Here is a 15,739-nt window from a genome sequence, read left to right as displayed (position 1 = left end):
ATCTTGGTTTAGTATTTGTTTTATTTATTTGGAAGAGGTTTTTAAGTATATTGAGGCTATTAACATTATAATTAACATAATAATATGAATATATTGAATATATTGAGCATATGTTGAAAATTCATATTAAATCTTAGGCAACCCAATCACAGCTTATCTATGGGTAGGTTTAAGTGTATCATGTGTATTTTCTTCCAAGGACATTTCCAGTTTCTGGCTTCTCTGACGCCAACCCTTTTTCAGTTTGAGATGGGTCTTGAGCTAAAGATGAAGAAACCATTTTGCCATCTCCTTTTCCTGTCCTGGTCTAGCCCCTCGCTTGGGTGGACATGCTGGAGTGACTGGTCCCTTTTGCTGCGTCTTTTTTCAGGGTTGAGGATTTGTGGCTCACTGGGCATTGAGTGCTTGGTAGAGACAGGGCCTGGTGCATAGGAAACGCTCAGCTGGGCCATTCTGATATGTTGTGTGAGTTTCATCACAGAGCCAGCTGCTTACATCTCCCTCTGTCCTCACACACCATCCCTTTCAGGGTCCTCCTAGAATCTTCCCTGGGACACACTTCAGGCTTACTGAGCCATGGCCAGCACTGCCCCGAGAAGTTGGGTGTCCAGGCAGTGTGGGCAATAACAGTGATGATAATGACATGACTATTCCTTGAGGCCCTGCACCAACCAGCCCCAGGCATTTTCTCATTTTACCCTCAGGACGATGACGCCATCAGGACCAGGTGACCCTGAGGCGGTGTCCAGCCTGCTGCCCTCCTCCATTTCCATCTTTGGGCTCCCCCTGTGTCTTGGTTCTTCTGACATCCAGCACCTCTGCCTGTGTCACAGCCAGGGCATTATTTTTATAATCAGAAATACATAATAAACTGTATTTTTTGAAGTCACATGGGCTTGCCGATGTGGAGGAGGACAATTTACTGACAAGATGTCTCATTGCAATGCACATATCATTAAGGATGGTGCATATTTTGCTTTTGGAGGAGAGTTTTCTTGTGCTAAAAAATGCTAATGGACATGAGTAGGAGACCAACCCTGACAGACAACTCTAATAATATCCTAACATCGTCTAGGGCAGCGGGTTCTCAACCTGTGGGTTGCCAACCACAGGAACTATATTAAAAGGCCGTGGCATTAGGAAAGTTGAGAACCACTGGTCTAGGGAGAAACCCAGGGTCCCAGCCATACTTCCGCCGTGTCTCATCTGGTGTTTTTTGGGAGAATGTCTTGGCATTTTACTTGAGGCTGATGTCCGATCTGGTTGCCAGGAAGCAGACACAAGGCACAGGTAGGAGTGCAGGAGTTTTCTGGAGTAAACGCCTTTTAAAAAAATATCAATACATAAGAATTATACATTTTTATGGGGTACATGTGATCTTTTGATACAGTGTGTAATGATCAAAGAAGGGTATTTAACATATCCATCCCTTTGAGGATTATTTGTGTTGGGAACATTTCAAATCTTCTCGTGGAGAAAGGCAGGGGTGGGTGGGATGCTCGTGGTCCGGCTCCTGTGGAAGGAGGGGTAAAGGAACAAGGCACGTGTCGGAAGAGCCCTGGACCTCCATGAAGCCCTGGCACAGTCTCGGCCAAACTTGGAGGGAGCCCAGATCAAGGGCTGTCTGTCATTAGATGAGTTGCACACTGGAGAAATATCCAGGCCCTCGTAACTCCACTGTGCCCCATCCTTGACCGGGAGCTACCAGAGGGAGTGCGAACTTGGCTCAAACACTGTGGTGGGTCCCAAAGGCACTGCAGCTAGAGGTCACTTGTCATCTGCACCTCACACAGCAGTTGTGCAAATCACAGGAATGAAGGGACAAGGAAAGGATGTTCACGTTTCTGGAATGCGTTCTCCGTTGTGTACAGCACTTTCTTATGGAATCTACTTATCAGAGAGAGAAAGCAACACCCTCAGGGTCACACAGCTACCAGTCATGACAGCTGAGCTCAAATCTTTCCTCTATACCACAGGGGCCTCCATGGGCACGGACACAGCAAAGGACGGAAGGCAAATGTTACTGGAGGAAGAGGGTCTGGCCGCTTGCCACTGTCAGTCAAATGCAGAGACGGGAATGAGGTCCAATATGTTTTGTGTGTATGTTTTTGGCCAGGGCTGGGTTTGAACCCGCCACATCCGGCATATGGGACCGGCGCCCTACTCCTTGAGCCACAGGCGCCACCCATGGGGTCCAATATGTTTATTGTCAGAAGGCCAGCCATCTGGAGAACAGTGATAAGTAGCATCTCAAAGATTGTTCTGCCTCAGTTATAATTTTTAAAATGGAATACAAGGAAACAAACCTAAAAAATGTTAACTTTATCTAAAAGAATCATCAATGAAAACAACATAAAAGTAGCCTTTACTTTAACAACGTAACCACACTTACTAAGTGTGACTATACCTCCCCCGAATCTTTGGAGATAAACATCCTCACAGTCCCGGTGAAACCTTAACTAGATAATCACGGAAAGGCTGGGGAGACTAGGTCAGCTGTACTGCGTCAGCTTAGCTTCTCAGATTCCATCTTGCAGGCTGCTTTTCTGGCTGCACAAAGATCTGAGAGGAAGGAAAGTTGGTTTTGTTTGGTTTTTTGAGACAGAGTCTCACGTCGTCACCCTCAGTAGCGTCATAGCCCACAGCAATCTCAGACCCTTGGGCTCAAGCGATTCTCTTGCCTCAGCCTCCCAAGTAGCTGGGACTACAGGCACCTGCCACAATGCCCAGCTATTTTTTTTTTTTTTAGAGCCAGGGTCTCCCTCTAGCTCAGGCTGGTATTATACCTGTGAGCTCAGGCAATCTACCCACCTCGGCCTCCCAGGAAGCAGGAACAAGACATCAGGAAGCAGACACAAGACACAGGAAGGAGTGCAGGAGTTTTCTAGAGTAAACACCTTTTAAAAAAATATCAATACATAAGAATTATACATTTTTATGGGGTACATGTGATCTTTTCATACAATGTGCAATGATCAAAGCAGAGTATTTAACATATTCATCCCTTTGGGGATTATTTGTGTTGGGAACATTTCAAATCTTCTGTTCTAGCTATTGGGGTAAACATGCTGGGAATAGCATATACCCAGAAGACCAAAAATCACATCATAACAAAGATATTTGTACCAGAATGTTTATTGCAGCCCAATTCATAATTGCTAAGTCATGGAAAAAGCCCAAGTGCCCATCGATCCACGAATGGATTAATAAATTGTGGTATATGTACACCATGGAATACTATGCAGCCTTAAAGAAAGATGGAGACTTTACCTCTTTCATGTTTATGTGGATGGAGCTGGAACATATTCTTCTTAGTAAAGTATCTCAAGAATGGAAGGGAAAGTACCCAATGTACTCAGCCCTACTATGAGACTAATTTAGGGTTTTCACATGAAAGCTATAACCCAGTTACAACCTAAGAATAGGGGGAAGGGGGAAAGGGAGGGGAGGGAGGGGGAGGTGGGTAGAGGGAAGAGGATTGGTGGGATTACACCAGCGGTGCATCTTACAGGGGCATATGCGAAACTTGGTAAACGGTCTGTGAAGCTAGTGAATGATGCCCCATGAATATATCAAGGTACACAGCTATGATTTAATAAAAAAAAAAGAAAAATACAAAAAAAAAAAAAAAATCCTGGGAATACAGCGTGAGCCACCACATGTGCCCTAAGATGTGGCTCCACATGTTGAGCCCTAAGATGTGGCTCAACGGAGTAGGGCGCCAGTCCCATATGCCGGAGGTGATGGGTTCAAACCCAGCCCTGGCCAAAAACTGCAAAAAATAAATAAATAAATAAAGTAAGAGAGGGAGCAAGAGCGCCTCCAGCAGGCGTGGGGGTGCAAATGCTTCTGCCCCCTTTGGGCTGGAGCCTCAGGAATTAGCCCACCTCCTCTGCCAGCAGTTCTGGGGAAGTGAGAGGTGCCTTCTCTGGTTTCAGAATACAGATGAACAGACTGAATTCACAAGGACCAGCTTTGAGTACCCACCAGAGGCCCAGAGCCCAGAACCTTACCCAGATGTTCAGAAGAAGAAAGCTTTAAATCAGTGCATGTAAGAATCAGAAACAGTTCCATCCATGTAAACATGTAAAAGAGGTAAAGTCTCCATCTTTCTTTAAGGCTGCATAATATTCCATGCATATTCTTCTTTACGTAAAGTATCTCAAGGAAGGAAGAAAAAGTATCCAATGTACTCAGCCCTACTGTGAAACTAATTTATGGCTTTCACATGAAGACTATAACCCAGTTATAACCTAAGAATAGGGGGAAGGGGGAGAGGGATGGGAGGAAGGTGGGAGGATGAGCAGAGGGAGGGGGATTGGTGGGATTACACCTGCAGTGATTCTTACAAGGGTACATGTGAAACTTAGTAAATGTAGAATGTAAATGTCTTAACACAATAAACTAAGAAAATGCCAGGAAGGCTATGTTAATCAGTGTGATGAAAATGTGTCAAACTGTTTATAAAACTAGTGTATGGTGCCCCATGATGGCATTAATGTACACAGCTATGATTTAATATTAATAAAAAAAATGATAAAAAAAAAAAAAGAATCAGAAACAGTGCCTGATAAAAAGCCATCCCCAGGCCCTGCCCCAGACACCCCAATGCAGGAAGTCTGGGCTCATGCCCAGAAATTACATCCTAACAAGCACCCCAAGCCTTTCTGTTGGAGAAAATCAGCCTCATCATGTCAAGAAACACTGTTTAAAACAATCCAGAGAGAAGAGAAGAAAAAAATAATAAAACCATCCAGAAATACTAATGGAGGGACAGTCTATGAAACAACTGGCCTATGCTCTTGAAAAATGTCAAGGTCAGGCGGCGCCTGTGGCTCAGTCGGTAAGGCGCCGGCCCCATATACCGAGGGTGGCGGGTTCAAACCCGGCCCTGGCCAAACTGCAACCAAAAAATAGCCGGGCGTTGTGGTGGGCGCCTGTAGTCCCAGCTGCTTGGGAGGCTGAGGCAAGAGAATCGCTTCAGCCCAGGAGTTGGAGGTTGCTGTGAGCTGTGTGAGGCCACAGCACTCTACAGAGGGCCATAAAGTGAGACTCTGTCTCTACAAAAAAAAAAAAAGTCAAGGTCATAAAAAAAAAAAAAAAGATTAAAGAATTGTTCAGCTTAAAGAAACATGACAACTGACTGCAAAGCGTGATCCGGAATTGGATCCTGGACCAGAAAAACATTTTTTTTTTTCCTTTTGCTATAAATGGCATCAGTGAAACAAGAGGTGAAATTTGAATAAGATATGTAGATGAGATAATATTGTATCAATGTTAATTACCCAATTTTGATCAAGCCACTGTGATTGAGTAAGAGAATGTCCTTGTGTTTAGGAAATGCTGAAATATTCAGGGGTAAAGAGGTTCTGAGTTATTCCCAAATGACTCAAAAAATAATACAGTAAACGCACATGTCGTGTGTGTGAGGAGAGAGAGCAAGAGAGAATAATAATAAAGCCAGCAAATGTAGGAAAAGAACATTTGGGGAACCTGGGCCCCCAGTGTGGGATGGGGAGAAGGACACACAGGCTCTGGTTTGCCACAGGACCCTCCCTGCTCGCAGGCGCCCATCCCCGTAACTGTTCCTGTGCTCCTGGCAAACTCCACCCTCAGGTCTCAGCTGGGAGGTCACCTCCTGGAAGCCCTGGGGTCAGTGTGCCCCGCCCAGTCCCGTGCTCCAGAGACCCACTCACCTTATTCCTCCTGTTTACTTCCTCATGTCCCATGTTGGCCTATGGCTTCTTCAGGGCCCGAGGAGGTGGGGAAAAACTGTCTCATGCATCCCCAGCCCTGGCAGAATGCTCGCCACATGCCAATGCTCAAAATGGATCTATGTTTGGTTTCCTATTCTTGAGAGCAGAGCCAGCAGAGCCAGGGTTTTACAACACACACACACACACACATACTTGACTAAACCCTGCTAACCTCTGTCATTAACACATGTAAAAACCCAGAGTAGGTCAAATTACTCCCACCTACTGGATGAAAAAAATGATGCTTACAGAAATGAACGACCTGCTTTGTAAAACGTGGAGCAAATGAATGAACGGAGACAGAAAGTTCAGAGGATTCTGTGGCCCCAGAGGGGCCAAAGATGTGTGTTTTGGGGTGAGAAGGGCACCCAGGAGGCAGGCTCCAGTTCAGCCTAAGGAACTAGACATTCTCGTGATGAGGACCCTCCAACAACAGGACAACAGCTGCCTCAGTAGTGAGGGAGCTCCCTGTCCCGGGGAGTGTGCAAGCAAAGGGCCTCACCCCAACTGGGATGAGAGGAAGGTGACCGTGCACCTGGGAAGGGCCGATTTTATGATTCTCCTGGCAGCAGATGGTTTCTGAATTGTACCAATGGGACAAGGGACTGAGGACACCAGGCATCTGTAGACCAGCATCTGTATTTTTGCTCTTTTCTTACCCCCACCGCACACTCACCCCAAGAGTAACATTTCCCCAAGGGCATGTTGCCAAATCCTGGCCCATTCAAACATTTGTGTTAAAAATTGGCCCTTGCATTTGGAGTATTTTTAAGCGGAAGCTTTGCAACTAAACAATGGCCTCATTAGACTTTATTTAAAGGAGGGAGCCAACCCCCATTCAGGCTACTAGTGGTCACATGGGGCCTGCAGCTGGCCCCATCTGGGGCTTGAGAGCCAAATGGGACGCTCACAATCACACCTCCTCAGCCTCAGCCAGATCCTTTCTCCCAGCCTGTGATAGGGGACTGTCACCTGGAGTGCTCCCCACCCTTAGGATAAATCAACTCAGCCCTCTTCATTTGGGAATAACTTAGATCAAAATTGGATAATTAACATTTATATATTATTATCTAATCTGCATATCTTATTCAAATTTCACCTCTTGTTTCACTGATGCCCTTTATAGCAAAAGGAAAAAAAAAATGTTTTTCTGGTCGAGGATCCAATTCAGGATCATGCTTTGCAGTCAGTTGTCATGTTTCTTCAACAATTCTGTAATTGTTCACCTCCTTCACCTCCCCCTGCCAGGCCCCGGCCATGATTCATCTGGTGGCCGCAGGGTCCCCTTGCTAGTCTCCAGCTTCTACTCTTGAACTTCCAACCCCCTCTCCACTCACAGCCAGAGAGCTCTTTCTAAAGCAGGGCTCTCAACCTGTGGGTTGTGATCCCTTTGTAACAATGAAAATACATCCTATCTATCAGATGTTTACATTATGATTCATAACAGTAGCAAAATTACAATTATGAAGAAGCAACGGAACTAATTTTATGGTTGGGGGTCACCACAACATGAGGCACTGGATTAAAGGGTGGCGGCATTAGGAAGGTTGAGAACCACTGTTTTAAGGCGTTAAGCCAGGTGGGGAGACTCACCTGCTGAAAACCCTCTAGCTGGCTCCCGCTGCACTAAGAACCAAGTTCAAACTCTGTCACGCAGGCAAGGCCCTGTATGATCTAGTCTCCTACCTTTGGCTACATCCAGCTGCCTGTGCACACTCAGAGCACTAGTTTGGCTGTTTTTTTTTTTTTTTTTCTGAGACAAAGTCTTGCTATGTTGCCCTTGGTAGAGTGCTGTGGTGTCTTAGCTCACAGCAACCTCAAACTCTTGGGCTTAGGCGATTCTCTTGCCTCAGCCTCCCGAGTAGCTGGGACTACGGGTGCCTGCCACACACCCAGCTAATTTTTTGGTTGCAGTTGTTGTTGTCTAGCTGCCCGGGCTGGGTTCGAACCTGCCAGCCTCGGTGTATGTGTCTGGCACCTACTCACTGAGCTACGGGGCCGAGCCAGGGCTGGCTGTTCTTATCTCAGGCTTTGCCTTCTGTCAAATGTGTCTCTCCTTACCCTCTGGTCTGCTTGGTAAACTCTTGCTCATACTTGGAGAGCCTTTTGGAGTGTCCCCGACTGCCCCATGCCCTAGAGACCCTGGACTTGTCCAGCCAGGGCAAGTGTCCCCGACTGCCCCATGCCCTGGAGATCCCTGGACTTGCCCAACCAGGGCAAGTGTCCCCGACTGCCCCATGCCCTGGAGATCCCTGGACTTGCCCAGCCAGGGCAAGTGTCCCCGACTGCCCCATGCCCTGGAGATCCCTGGACTTGCCCAGCCAGGCACACGTGCATTGTATTGATATTAACTCTTCCCATTCTCATTCCCCAGCCAGACTGCCACTGTCCTCCACACAGAGCCCATGCCTATGCCTTGTAAAGACTCAGGGACTACATGGATTAAAATGGCTGAATGGGAGAACAAGTGGGGATACCAAATGGCATTAAACAGGATCCCCCAAGGAGACAAGCAAGCAAATATAAACAGATACGTGTGCACCTACATGAATAAATAAATGGGTGAATGCGTGAATATCAGTAGATAACTGTATTCCCACAAACTTGTAAAGCAATGGTTCCCAGCCTTGACTACAGGTTAAAACCACCTGGGCCCCCATCTCAGCTCTGAATCTTTGGGGGTGGAATGAGCTTCAGATTTTTTAAGGCCCTCGGCAATTCTATCAAAATGCCCGGTTTGAGTGGTTCTCAGGCAGGCAGCTTGCGCTTCACTGTGAACGCTGGTGTCTCTCCAACTGCATTGTAACCACCTGACTCAGGAGGTCTGGGGTGGGGCCTGATTATTTGCGTGTGTAACATGCCCTCCAGATGACCCTGAGACTGTCCGTCGGGACCCGGGGTCCAGAGCTCCTCCTTTTCATCCTTTACGGAGAGAAGGGTAGGAGCAGGTGATATTGCTTGCTGGTTGGGGGTGGAGGGATGGAACTCTAGAAGGATGGGACAGAGATTGTTCTATCAATTTTCTTTTTCCTTACTTTCCCGTTTCTGCTGATAAGGAACTCGAGGCCTGGGGAGGAGCAGACACTTGCCCAAAGCTTAGGATCAGGCTTTGGGAAAATTGATGAACAGAACATTTATTGAGCCCTTGTTAAGTGCTGGGGGCACATCCGTCATGTGCATCATGGGCCACGTGCTTAGCCTCTTCCAAGGTGACACAAGCCACCCCAAGATCAGAAGCCAAGGGGTGGGAGGGCTGGGCTCCAGCTCACCGGCCTGCAGCAGAAGCAAGGCTGGGCTGGCGCCTCCCTCCTTCAGACCCTGATGGAGAAGCAGGTCTGCCTCCTGCCTCCTGAGCTCCCAGGACTGCCAGGGCCCAAGGGGAACGAATGTCATGAGGAGGAAATGAGGCAGAGAAGCCAACTGTTTGTTCCCATTCACCGCCATATAGGAGATGCTGCCTTTCCTTGAGGGATGCTCAGGTCCCACACGGCCCATTTTCTTGCCTGCCAAGGGGGTCTCTGGAGATAATGGGAAAGAAACAGGTGGTAAGCTGAGAGCCATTTCTCCTGCTTCCTCCTCAACACCATGCTCTGATCTTGGTGGTGTATCAGGCAGCCTCGTGCCACGGTGGGGCAGGCTCGGCCCCAGCTCCAGAGCATGATTCTGACTGCTCTAAGTCAATCATGGAACCGTTGGCCCACGATTGGCACAGTCATGGGTGTATGCAATTGTGACCAATGAGGTGGGCAGGCCAGCCTGGGGGGAGTGAAATTGGAAAGAGTTTCTGCTCTTATAAATAGATGCAAGACAAAAACAACCACAAGAGGGATGAATGGATGGATAGATGGATAGACACGCTGACGGAGATGTGACAAAGCAAGTCTAGGAAAAGCCTAACGGTAGAATCTAGACGGTGGGTTTTCAGGAGCTCACTGTTATTTTTTCAACTTCTCCGTCTGTTTGAAAATGTTCATAACAAAGTGTTTTAAAAGCATGACGCCTAAGTAGCTATTAAAGCTGAACATATACACATTCTGACCCAATATACCAATATATTCTAGGTATATACGTAGCGGAAATGCATTCTTAATCTGTACCAAAAGATGTGTGCAGGAAGGTTCACAGAAGCACTGTTTAGAACAGCCGAAAACTGAAAATAATCAGATGTTCGTCAACACAAGATCGGATAAGCTGTGGTGTTTGCAGACAGTGGGATAGGAGACAGCACTGAGAATTAACACACGGCGACCACACCGGGGTCACCACGCTAATGTAACGTTGGGCAAAAGACAGTCTATGATTACACTTTACACACGGCTCCTGAACAGGCTAAAGTGGGGCGTGCTGCTAGATTCCGGGACATTGTTTACCCTCACTGGGGTAGTGTGTGGAAGACAGGGAAGGGGGAACTCCTGGAGGGTGGTGGGGTTCTGCTTGTTGACCGGGGCTGGCCACAGGGGAGCAACTGCGTTGCACACTTATTGCTGCGTACTTTACGTGAGTTATGCTCCAATGAAGAGTTTAAAATGCAGAGGCCTGCAGGGACATGTCCCCCTTCTCTGAGTGAGTCTCTGCAGGTAGGTGGTCATGCTTGGGGTTTCTGGGGCCATTGTATGAGGCAACCCTCCAATGTGGTGGAACAGACAGATGGAACCAGGGCTCTTTTTTTTTTTTTTGTAGAGACAGAGTCTCACTTTACCGCCTTCAGTAGAGTGCCATGATGTCACAGGACTCACAGCAACCTCTAGCTCTTGGGCTTCTGCAATTCTCCTGCCTCAGCCTCCCGAGCAGCTGGGATTACAGGCGCCTGCCACAACGCCCGGCTATTCTTTTTTTTTTTTTTTTTTTTTTTAATTAAATCATAGCTGGGTACATTAATGTGATCATGGGGCACCATACACTGGTTTTATAGACCATTGATGTGAAAATGTGATGACACATTTTCATCACACTGGTTAACATAGCCTTCCTGGCATTTTCTCAGTTACTGTGTTAAGACATTTACATTCTACATTTACTAAGTTTCACATATATCCTTGTAAGATGCACCGCAGGTGTAATCCCACCAATCCCCCTCCCTCTGCCCATCCTCCCCCTCTCCCCTCCCTCTCCCCACTTCCCCCTATTCTTAGGTTATAACTGGGTTATAGCTTTCATGTGAAAGCCATAAATTAGTTTCATAGTAGGGCTGAGTACATTGGGTACTTTTTATTCCATTCTTGAGATACTTTGCTAAGAAGAATATGTTCCAGCTCCGTCCATGTAAACATGAAAGAGGTAAAGTCTCCATCTTTCTTTAAGGCTGCATAATATTCCATGGTGTACATATACCACAATTTATTAATCCATTCATGAATCGATGGGCACTTGGGCTTTTTCCATGACTTAGCAATTACGAATTGGGCTGCAATAAACATTCTGGTACAAATATCTTTGTTATAATGTGATTTTTGGTCTTCTGGAACCAGAGCTGTTGACAACATCCCCATCCACCCTGAACTAGCGCTAAAATCCCAAGAGGTAGGTACTGTTGTTGTTCCCATTTTATCCCCCAGACACTGAAGCACAGAGAATAGGCTTTGAAAGTCCCCACCCCACAACAGTTTAGACTCTAGTTTTTCCCACATAGAAGGTGGGGGTGGGTGAGCACTCAAATGTTAAGAGAACAAGTGTCCCCGAAGAGAAGACGGGAGAGTTCAGGGGAGGTGGAGACCTGCGGGCTGGTGTGTCTGGGAAGCTCTCTGTCTGGTTCCATCTTCAGGCTCCTGCTGCTCTTCTCCCTGTTCACCAGCCCCTCTGCCCAAGCTCTGCCCAGCTGCCCTACATCGCCCCAGAACCCGCTGCACGCCCTGTTTGCTCTGCCCGGACACCCTCCTGCTCACCTCCAGCTGGCTAACCCAGGCTGCCCTCTCATGTCCCCGCTTTGATACTCTTCCTTCAGGGAGACTTCCAGACTGTCAGTGGAATCTGAGGCCCATCAAGGCAAAGAAAAGCAGTAAACCCTCACGTGTGCCCAGCTGTCGAGAGGCAAGTCCTCAGTCAGTTCTTCCGATGATAGTCCTGTTACCAGATGAAGAGGGTCCAGTCTGTTGTCACTGTCAGCCCAATGCAGAGACAAGGACCAGGTCCACCATGCTTTTCTGTCAGGCCAGCAATTCTGGAGAACAGTGAGAGTAGCCTCTCAAGTCTGGTCTGCCTCAGTCATCATTCTCATCATTTTTATAATGAAATACAAAGAAACCTATAAAATGTTAAATCTGGCAGAAAACAACATCAAAGTCATCTTCACTCTAACAATGCAGAAAAGTAACCTTCACTCTAGCAATATAGTAATAAAAGTAACCTTTACCCAAACAAAATATCTAATAAGAGAATTATCAAAAAAAGCAACATCAAAATAACTTTTGCTCTAAAAATACTTACTGTCTGTGTGTGACTATCTCCCTAAAAGTCTTCGGAGACCGCCACCCTCACAGTCATGGAGAAACCTGGACTAGATGATCATGGAAGGGCTGTGGGGAAGGCTTAGCCCACCAGGTCAGCTGTCCTGCCTCAGCTCAGCTTCTCAGACTCCACCTTGGTGTCTGCTTTTCTGGCTTCATTCTAAGACATGCAACGTGGGTGTTCTTGGTCCCAACTGACAAGTTGAAAAGCTGAGGACATAAAAATCACATAGTGCTCTTTCCAGGGGAAGGCAGACCCTGAATTATGGCTGTGGACTTTGGCAGCAAAGATAACAATACCTGCTCCAATTTATTTGGCATTCAACAGGAAGGGCTCTAAAAACTTTATATATATTTACTCATTTAATCTTTAAAATAACCCCATGAAATAGATTTTTTTTCTTGACAGGGGGTCTCTCTGGAGCCCTGGCTGCAGTGCGGTGGTGTCATCATAACCCCCTGCAACCTCAGTCTCCTCGGCTTAGTCAATCCTCCTGCCTCAGCCTCCTGTAGCTGGGACTACAGGTACACACCAGCACTCCTGGCTAATTTTTTAAATTTATTTCTAGAGATGGGGGTCTCATTCTTGCTAACGCTAGTCTTAAACTCTTAACTTCAAGCAATCTTCCCTCCTGAGCCTCCCAGAGTGCTAGGATTACAGGTAGGAGTCACTGTGCCTGGTCAGATATTACTATTATCCTCAGTTTATAGGGAAGAAATCGGGTATAAATAGATGAGAAACTTGCTCTTTCAACTACCAAATACTTATTATCAAATGCCAAAATACTTGTCTTTTCATCTAGTAACTAATGTAAATGGAGAGATCGTCCCCATTCATTCAGTCTACAAATATTTAAAAATCATAATTGCCAGTATCGTCAAGGGTGCAGGAAAATATACACATAGATGTTCAATGGATGAGCAAATTGACTTTTTAAAAACTTACTAGACACAATTTGGTAATAATATATAGGAAGGATATGTATGCCTTTTGATTCAGCAATTTCACTTCGAAGAATCTCTTTCTTGAAGGAGGGAGAGGTGGGGAAAGGAAGAGCAGAGAGAGAGAAGGTGGGGGGGGGTGAAGTCTTGGTGTGTGCCGCACCTTTTGGGGGCAAGTCACGATTGTAAGAGGGACTTTACCTAACAAATGCAATCAGTGTAACCTGGTTTCCCTAGCAATAAAAATAAATATTATAATAATAATAATACATTATAATAAATGTAATTAAAAAAAAAAAGAATCTCTTTCTTAGGGAAATTGGCCCACATTTGTATTAAAAACATTTTCACACAGTGTTACATTTAAAACAGCAATGAAAGGAATTTGCCCAGAAGTTCAACAATAGGATTGGTGGCATAAGTGATAACAGTCTAGGACCACGAAATGTGACCCGGCCATTAGAAGCGATGTTGTAAAAGACACATATAGATCATTTTTCTAAAAGTCTCTAAACTGTGATGATGAATACTCTGTTATAGATACGCAGAATCGTTCGTATTGTACACCAGGAAGGAAACCTTCCCAAGGGTTAACGACGTGAGCAGTGATACCTGCTAGATTTGTTGAGCAGGGCTGGGCAGGGTCTGCGATGTCACTCCTTCTCATCACCCCTCGAGGCAGCCAGGATGGCCACCCCAGTGTGATTCCCATCCTATGGGTAGGACCACTGAGGCCCAGGAAATCAAATTCCTCCCTCAGCAAGGCCAGGCATGTCTGGCTACAGAGCCCATACTATGCTCACATTTCTGGGTATGACGTTATGGGTGGACAGCTAAAACTTTTTGCGTACTTTCGAAAACTATTTTCCAAGCTGTTTACAATGAGCATCTGTCATTTTTATAATTGGGAGGGGTGCAATAAAAATCATTTGCGTGTGCAAAGTATCCAGAAAGTTCCCAAAGTCCAGGTGTTGGGAACAACTGTCTCCAGCTGGCGGCAGGACAGAAGTGCTCAGGCGCTTCATTTTGCTTTATTTTGTGATTTTTCTGTAGAAAGTGAGCATTTGAGTTATTTAGATGTCAACGCTTGGCACCCGGGGCTTCTGCCAGGGTCTACAGGGACTGGAGGGGGCCTGCTCTGATTGGGGAGCGTGGCTCCTCTAGACACTCACCCCACCTCCTCCTCACTGGAAATCACAAGGCCAACACCAGCTTGTGCCTGTTTCCCTCCCAAGAGGGCCATGTCCTTGCTCATCTGTAACTTTCAATTAACCAGGCACCAGGCTCCTGTGGCACAGAGGCTGAGCAAATGTTCCAAGGAGGGAAAGAAAACCCAGCGCATCAGGTCTGGGAGGACGCCTCCTTTTAATTAAAGTGAGGATCAAGGAGGCTTTAAAACCCCCTTTCTGATGAAATGTGAAGGCAGCCAGGAAGGAGGGGTGGGGAGGGAGCCAGCTTCTCTCCCTGCAGGGAGGAAGAGTGACCTACATGGGATGGCCACGGACCCCCAGAGGCCACCACATGCGGAGAGGATGATTGCTGACGTTGCTGGCCCTGGCTGTTGGGGGTGCGCAGGAGGGGGAGAAGGGGTAAAGATCACGTTTGGAAATGGGGATCCGGGCTTGGCCTGAGCAAAGCCCTGGTCTCCAGGCTTCTTTACTTCCCTCCACCCACCCTCTGGGAGCTCCCAGCTTCTTGGGTTTTCTGTTCAGACAGAATGAAGGGGAGGAAGGACTCTGCTCACTTCTCTTGGGCCAGCTACTCACAGGAAGGGTGTGCGCCAGGCCCTGGCTCATGAAAGAAGATCCTCACCCTGTGTCTTGCTCCCATCCTCCCGGGTGGCAGAGCTGGGGGTGGATGTGAAGTGCTGGGGGCGGAGGTGGCGGCTGCAGTCTTTGTAGCCAAGGTCTGTTAACATGACTGCTGCTCCTGGGGGTGTGACAAGAAGCACACTTGAGCTTGACCTTCCTTTGCTGTGGGTTGGAATGCGGCCTCTGCTGCCCCCTGACTGTGTCACCCACTGAGGCAACGTAACTCACCACTCTGGGCCTCCTCATCTTCCTCTTCTGTAAAACGTGGCTAACAGTGATGCTTCACAGGGCCATTGTGAGAATTCAATTAGTAAATATGTGTGAAGTGTAAGGACAGTGCCCGGCATAGGGTACCTCAGTGAAGTCAGCTCTTATTAAAACACAACATTTGTACAGGTTAACTCACAAATTCATCCCACACATGTCCTGTGTGGTAGTCACTTGCATTTATCCCTTTTGGTAGAGGCAAAAGCAGAGCCAGAGAGGCTAAGTAACTTGCCCAAGGTCACACAGATCTCAGGAAGGAGAGGAGTCGGGATTCTAACCTGGGCCCTGTGGCTCCACAGCCCACGCGCTTGGCTATCGTTCTGTTCTACGTCTCTCAACAGGGACGTGTGGATATTGAAATGTAGACATGGGTAGTGCTTGGTAGCATTTTTTTAGACGGTGAATGTTAAGGGAATGGTTCTCAGAATTGAATGGGCGGGGGCTCCAGAGTCAGGCAGACTGTGGTTTAAGCCTCAGTTCCGCTGCTTTCTCGGTGTGGACCTTTGGGAAAGTCGTTTTG

Source organism: Nycticebus coucang, chromosome 8 (genome assembly GCF_027406575.1).
Source record: "Nycticebus coucang isolate mNycCou1 chromosome 8, mNycCou1.pri, whole genome shotgun sequence".
Lineage (NCBI taxonomy): Eukaryota > Metazoa > Chordata > Mammalia > Primates > Lorisidae > Nycticebus > Nycticebus coucang.
This window is presented reverse-complemented; position numbering follows the sequence as displayed.